The sequence below is a fragment of the Epinephelus moara genome, chromosome 6 (assembly GCF_006386435.1).
Source record: "Epinephelus moara isolate mb chromosome 6, YSFRI_EMoa_1.0, whole genome shotgun sequence".
NCBI lineage: Eukaryota > Metazoa > Chordata > Actinopteri > Perciformes > Serranidae > Epinephelus > Epinephelus moara.
This window is the reverse complement of record NC_065511.1, coordinates 18224655-18233183: the sequence shown is the minus strand read 5'-3', so window position 1 is coordinate 18233183 and position 8529 is coordinate 18224655.

The following is an 8529-nucleotide window of genomic DNA, read 5'->3' as shown; positions in this document are numbered from 1 at the left end:
GTACAATTAAAATATGGGGGTAGCTGAGGATCACTGGAGGAACACAGGGCTATAGCCCCAGAAAGTGTGTGTGCACATGTGTGGTGGGGCCTGTAGGTAAAGACTTGTCACAAAGCTTATACAAATCGCTTTATGAATGATGCATGATTATGATTAATATCAATCTACCATCACATTTTAAAAGGAGACATTTTCGTTTTGTAAATGAGGAGACAAAAAAATTAGGTACTTAACACGGACAAACATAACTTTAATTTACATAAACACTTGCTGCACACTCTGAATGAGGATTTATGTGTGATTTTATGTATGGATGATGAAATTGGATCTAGGCAATTTTATAACAAAAGAGATCTAAGTTGAATTTGTATCGGAAGCCCAAATGTCTAATGCTGTTATACTTTCATTATAAAGAAAAATATTCTGAAATTACATTTTGCCCATATAGCTCTACGCCTACCTTTGAGTATTTTTGTGACTGATCTGTTTAGAAATCCTCAGCCGTGGCTTTACCATCCTAACCTGATTGTGTGCATCCCCCCTGAAGCTTCTCAGTGTGTTAATAAATGATTACAGGAAAAATGAGCAATGTGTTCTCATAACTAGATTTGTTGAAGGCCAAGTAAATGGATAGCCTTTGGCCACAGTTTTAATATATGGATATTATTAATGATGATGTGGTAGGTTTACAGTAACATTTGCATATGTTTTGCTTTTGTTTGTTTGGTTGGTTTTTGTGAATAAAAAAGAAAACGGAGCTCTCATTTGCTTAAAGGACTTAATTATTGTCAAATTAGGGAACTGGTTCCAGGTTATCTTTAGTAAGATCTTAATAATTGTGTTATCTCAATGCTCTTTGGTGTGATCATGTCTCCGTTATTCTAATACAGGGCACTAGGCAAGGATAAAGATAAATTTAAACCAATGAATTTCACTAAAGGAATCCTATTATCTCAGTTATCCAAATTACGCAACAGAGGTTTTTCCTCTCATGTGCCACCATTCTTTGAGACTGCACAAATGTTACCACACTCTAATGTCAGTATGGCTATAACTCTGACAGCTTTGTCCCGCAGAGAAAGATCACTTCCATCAGAGCGACACCTTTTTTGCCCCTCCAGTCAATGGTTTATGAAATACAGCAAGGCCAAAGTGGAAAGTCCGAGCTCCCAGCCCTGGTATGGCAGAATGACAGAGGAATCAATAAGATGAAGAATGGACAACAACACCAAGGCTAAGGTTCCTGAGATGAATATATCAGGTGTCCCTCCCTCTCATCTATCATGAAATATAAGGGAGGCAGGAAGGGCTAATGCAATACAGCTAAAATGATGTGTACTTGCGTTGGAGTACAACATTTTATAAAAGTTTTATCACATTTGAAAAATACCCAAAAAACATTATTTATTGCCGGTTTGAGTGAAAGAAATCTTGAACTAGTAGCTTTAGATGCGCACCATTTAACTAAAACATACTGTCATTCCCTCCATGTCTTTCATTCTCATTATATTGTGAACAGAAATTAATTATGTGACATAAATCTGATGGAGTTTGAGAGGACTCCTGCACAAGCCTGGACCTACAGGAAGAAAGCTCCAGTTATGGTCTGTGTTAATTTTATGCCAAGCACTCATTGCACTGAATGTCCAACGAACTGAGTTATGAAAGTTAGACCAACGTAGTTTTTAAGATTTTTTAATAATAACACCACAATCTCATATTAAAAATGACTGACACATAATTGAAACATACAACAGACTAAGCCCAAGGCCCTGAGTTAACCATCTGTGACGTATATGATGCAAAACCTAGACAGTAAGGAGTTCTGATGTGGCCAAACTAATTCCAAATCCACACAGCATTTATTCAGTGTTGCTGCAGAACCCATGATGCCCAGTAGATGTCAGCCTTGTTAATAGGAAGTAATTACTAACTCCAGTGCAGGCGCTTACAGTGGTACATAGTATAAATTTCCAGTTATGTGCTGTGTTGAACTGCTTCAACTGATTATCAGTTAATCTCATTTGTAGCAAGATCAATACTATTATTACAGTGTGCCTATTGGATCCATTATCAAAGGACACATAATCATAACAAGACTGTACAGAGAATATAGGGGACGAAATGTAAGACAGTTCAACTAATACTGAGACAAAGAACCTGTCCCATGTACTAAATTATATTTTATACTATTATGTATGAAATTAGACTTGAAAAATTAGATAAACACAGCAAACGTACAGGCAGGTGCAATAAAGTACAGACAAGTTTAAAACAAAATTAATAAAATAAATAAAAGTACCTTAAAACTGGTTAATTAAAAGTTGTTGAAAGGAAAAAAGTCTTTAATTTAGTTTCAAAAATGGCTACAGTCTGGGTATATCTTAGGGTCAAGCTGATTCCAGCAAGAAAAGCTCTTTCACGACATCTGGATTGAACTCTGGGCACCACTAACTGACCAGTCTCTGCAGATCTTTCCAGCTTGCTCTCAGCAAACATATCTACAATATATTTTGGGTCCTGACCATTGAGTGGCTTACAGATATTTAATAGGGCCTTGAATTTAATAAGCCTTTGCAAGGTTGTTAGAATTGGAGAAATGCCTTCTCTTTTACTGGAGTTTGTCAGTATTCTAGCAGCAGCATTTTTGATGAGTTGTAACTGTCTGGTGGTCTTATTGGAGAAGTCAGTAAAGAGTGCATTACAGTAGCCCACCCTACAAGAAAAACAAGAATGATCTTCCTGTCAATCTTGCTCGGACACAAAGTGTTTCTTTTTAGTTTTGCTTTTAAGATGCCAGAATGGTGATTTTGTCATAGCTTAAATGTGGTCACTAAGTTTTGAAAAATGTCATCAGTGATTACATCAAGGTTCTAGGTCTAAGTCCCTAGAATAAAGGTGAGCAACATATCCTCATACAATGGTTTATATGATATCCCAGTGGCTCCAACGGATCCAGCCACAGGATCCAGATATCTCCTTAGTCGTTAGTTCAAGGTCCTCACAGTTTAATATATCCAGCACCATACTTGCGTTCGGCCATATCAAGTTAGTTTGCTATCTCTGTCAAGTTGCTGATTGTTAGTCACTCACTCCACAGCAGGAAACTGCACTTCAAAATAAAAGCTCTGTGCCAGAAATTTTCTTTACTTCAAAATATTTTTTTTTTTTTTAAAACTTGACAAGTTCACAAGTCACTTGCAGTTCTGTCAGAATGAACCCATGACCCACTTTTGGACAGTGGCCCACCAATTGGAAACCACTGTGCCATCCTACGAATTAGCACCCCACGAATAACGTTACGTCCTAAACGTAAAGTTATGTTACAGATACAAAGTTACAAAGGTAAGGTTTGGGTAAATAAAATTAATCTGAGTAGGTTTAGGAAAAGAAACATGGTGACAATTAGGAAAACCAGACTCCCGGGGGAAGTCATGTGTTTTGTGATGCATCCACCACCCCAACCTGCCTCGTCACTGGACCAGTAGGGACTGCTTCTAGAATAAACCCACCAGCGTATTGGCCATGTGATCGCGGCCTTCCAAAATACATGGGTTATGCACAAATTACTGGCTCATGATGTACAAATTTGCCTGAAGTTAGGACATGTATGAAAACACAAACAAACATGCTGTATATTTGATTGACATACTGAGACATAAATAAGACCATCTTGTGTCTATTATGTGTCTACAGGTAATCTGGTATGCACTTGGTGATGTCATGGGTGAAGAGAGACAAAAAAGTCATACACACTTAAGGAACAAAAGGTCCTTATTTAATTCAAGGGAACTAATGATAATACAAGCTCGTCTTAAACTCATACTGTAGTGATGAAAAACAAGTTTTCTGTCACAGATGCATGTGGAAACCAAGGTTACACTTCTTCTAAGTAATGATTTAAATAGACACAAATCTGTACTTTTTTGTGAAAAAGCATTCAGTGTGGGGGGGAATGACACTTTGAAACAATAGATTAGAAGAAGCACAGTGAAGTGCGAACAAAGGATCTTGATTTGTGCAGTTCATTGTAATTATTGTTTAACTGCTCTGACCAGGTTACCACAGCTGGTTATCATTGCCGTTGTAATCAGCTCTTGCCATACCACTCTACAGAGGTGGTGTCTCATGTCGCAATGTAGCTGCAGCCTGGCTGCTAATATAGGTCACAGTGTCCTGCCACGCTGCCAGGTAGCATTGCCCTACATGGCAGTTGTCCTCTTATTTCTGTCAACCAGGCAAATATGGCCTACATTACAGAAATCTCAGTAGAAAAATGTGTCATTATTTAATGCTACCAAGTTAGCAACACGTCCACAGTATCATCACCCACCTGAAACAGAGGGGACAGTAAACACTTAGTGTCTCAGTCCAAAGTTATGGTCATGTTTGCTTGGCTGTTTCACTATGTCTCCTATTTATCTCATTTTATGTATGAATAAAGTGTGCACGCTACACTGCATTTCACATTAAAGCTGTGGCATACCATTAGTATAAATGTCCCATTGTTTCTTTGCTCTATGACTAATAATCTCTCCCGATCCTCCCCACCACATCGCTCTCTTTCTCTCTAATGAGCTGTGGTCTGTTATCAGTCATTACAGGAAGCCTGATTATCCAACTGGCATTCTGCACACGCTCACAGAGAACTTCCTGAAGGTGACCTTTTCACGTCGCCATAGAAACCGCCTCTCTCCGCTCTGAGATGCTCAGCTTGTACACACACACACACACACACACACACATGCACGCACAGAGAGAGAGAGAGACAGAGACAGAGAGAGAGAGAGATGACGGAACATTTTCTTCCAAACAAAAGTGCATTAGTATGCTGCAGTGTGATAGCACACGCACAAGTCATTTTATCATGTGGCAGCGCAGATTATTTTGTTAACCAATGATAAATAGATAGAGCTCACCTATTTTTAAACATAGAGCACCGAAAAGCTTCAATTTCTCATACATTATTGCATCTAATTTATCTTAGAAATTGGACTGTAAAGGTCTATTAGCTCCTGTGGCCTGAAAGCAGTTCTCACAAACACAGTCACTCCTGCATGAGCGGATTTAAACCTACTTTTTGAAGTGGATTGGACTTCAAAAAAAGAAAGAAAAAAAATATTATAACTAATAATAAGGTAAGCCTCAAAGGCCTCAGTGAAACAAACTGTCTATGTGTGTGTGCACTACTTTGTGTAATTGAACACAGAAATGCACGTGATGTGTCAAGTGTTAGCTACAGTAAGTGGATACTGTGAGAGGTATTCTGGGAGGTCTAAAAATACACTCTGAAACAACGCAAGAAACAATACACCACAAGGGCTTTGAAATACAATCACTGGCCACTTTATTAGGTACACCTTGCTAGTATCGGGTCAGATCCTCTTTTGCCTTTAGAACTGCCTTAATTCTTTGTGTCATAGATTCAACAATGTGCTGGAAACACTCCATATTGACATGATAGCATCACACAGTTGCTGTACATGCATGATGCGAATCTCCTGTTCCACCACATCCCAAAGGTGCTCTATTGGATTGAGATCTGGTGACTGTGGAGGCCATTGGAGTACTGTGAACTCATTGTCATGTTCAAGAAACCAGTTTGAGATGATTTGAGCTTTGTGACATGGTGCATTATCCTGCTGGAAGTAGCCATCAGAAGATGGATATACTGTGGTCACAAAGGGATGGACACGGTCAGCAACAATACTCAGGTAGGCTGTGGTGTTTAAATGATGCTCAGTTGGTACTAAGGGGCCCAAAGTGTGCCAAGAAAATATCCCCCACACCATTACACCACCACCAGCAGCCTGAACCATTGATACAAGGCAGGATGGATCCATGCTTTCATGTTGTTTACACCAAAGTCTGACTCCACAATCTGAATGTGGCAGCGGAAATCGAGACTCATCAGACCAGGTAACATTTTTCCTTTCTATTCTTCTATTGTCCTATTTTTGGTGAGCCTGTGTGAACTGTAGCCTCAGTTTCCTGTTGTTAGCTGACAGGAGTGGCACCCAGTGTGGTCTTCTGCTTCAAGGTTCGACGTGTTGTTCGTTCAGCATACCTTGGTTGTAACGTAGGGTTATTTGAGTTACTGTTGCCTTTCTATCATCTTGAACCAGTCTGGCCATTAACCTCTGACCTCTGGCATCAACAAGGCATTTTCCCCCAGAGAACTGCTGCTCATTGGATGACAACATACATCAGACAAAAGGCAGGAATACACCCTGGATGGATCCCCAATCACATATTATCATCTGTAAATGTACTTAATTAGCAGAATGACAAATATGCACGTGCCACTCCAGTAATTGCAAATAATAAAACAATAATTTTGACTTACTATGTAAAGGCCAATCCTCTATATATAACAGAATACAGTAAATATATACTTAGAGTAAATTTAATTCCCTATATTAACCTCACATCTAAAGAAAATAATATATTCATTAAAGACTAATGTCTGCAAACTCATCTCTGACATACACAAAAATCTATAAGGATTTCTAAGCTGATCTCAACTCTATAATAAACAGCTATAAAAAGCAACACAAAGTGACGATATGACACAACTAACCTAACCTTAATACCACACTGTTCTCATACAAGCAAACAAGCACCTGTATCATACAAGCTCCCGATGAAATGCTCATTTGAAGCATAAGCAACATGACCTCTACTTTGAGACATAGCAGCTTCTCTTCACCTTAGAATCATTGTCAAGGTGACAGCTGCTCCCACCTTCTCGTCACCTTTCTTTACTGCCTCTTGTTCAGCTAATGTTGTGTGAGCACGCACCTCTCCCAACTTGCCTGATAACAGAGACATGCTATTCTGCACCTGCACCTGTCCATCCAAACTGTTGCCTCAGAGGTCCGGCATTTATTATAGCCTACCTGCCTGTGTTAGCACTCTGAATATTGTTTGAAGTGCTGGCTGAAATTCTGTCTGACTGACTTCACAAAAGCTGTTCTGCCTCCTTAGTGTAAATTGTGAGTGCCAGATCTGTAATTCAGTTTTGTATAATAATATTTCCTCTCCCTCAAAAGCCATTGAAATTTAATAAATGTTGATTGATGTCGCAGAGGTGCCAGTAGGACTCACCCATTAAAGCTGTCACTGACTTAAACCTCAGAGAGGGAGTGCTAATTAATCCCAGCCCTGTTTATATTAGTTACATTAAATTCCAAAGCCAGAAACAAAAGAGTTTTCCAAAATAAATTGTCACAACAAAGTGATCTTCTTATAGTGGGATCCCACTATTCAGGTGTTTCTTTGAGGCTAGCACTATTTGCATCTGTTCCACAATGTGTTGTTGTGTAGATGCTTTCTTTCTTTGGACAGAAGAATGAAGTAAAGATAATATTCAATACAGAATATGAGTGTTTCTGATTAAGATTTAACACAAGTCTTTGGCACTTTGACACCAGAGGGAGATATTTTGTGATCGAGGGACATCCAAGCAGCAACAAGATAAATCCCCCCATGGAGTCCAGACACTGGTGGTAGTGGTGGCTGCTGACCCTGAGGCTGCTGACTACTGAGGCATATGAGGCTGATGAACCTGTAAAGACTGGGTTGTGATGGGGCGGAAAGGCAGCAAGATAGACCTACAGCAGAGGAAGAACCAGATTTAAAATGAGGAGCAGTGAGATGATAGGCTGACAGAGAAGGTGTGTCGCTGTGCTATTGGTTGATTGTGAATCTGCTGATGACTCAATGAACAGACCCAGACAATGACTGTGAGCATACTAGTCTCTTACACAGATGCCAATGACGTCAGCACGCTGGCTGACTCTGTCGTCTGTGGACATTCCCATAGGAAAGTTGTAATAGAACTAGCGCTGGCTCCAAGTGGCAGTGATGTGATTGGATCCAAATCCGTGTACTTCCATACTTCCTCGACCAACGGCTGATTAGCTTTGCCTTACACCCGCCTACACCAGAATTGCTGTACCCCGAATTGTTGCGAACAGAAAAGGAAGTGTTCAGTGCATCGCAAGAAGAGATTAAAATGGATATGACTGCATTTGATTCAGCTATACTGCAGAGCTGCAACATCTTTTCGTGCCGCACCTATGGCAACGCCGTCATGTGGTCTGGATATCCCCGCCCATTTCTATTACAAAACGAAAGATGAATGTCCCCAGACTCCCATTCCGAAGTAAAGCAGGCTGGTCACGCGAGACTTTGAGCATACCTGCAAGAAGTGAATGGCAGGGTGAGAAAGAAACTTACTGAGCGTTAAAAAATTGTCTTCCTCACTGAACTTATGCCAGAGCTTCAATTCAAACGACCCATCTTACTGTATACAGTGTGCAAAGTTATAGACATAATGTAAGGCTCGTTCTACACCACAATTCTATAAATGTAATGGTTGGTCAGTTTTAAGAAATAAACGTTGCATTCCCAATAAAAATTGTTATTATCATCTGTTATTACAGTAAGGCAAAAAATGAACCAAACCTGAAAAGTAAAAAGTTCCTCTCCCTTTGATGTGCTGTCTCTGACTGAATAAATCATCTT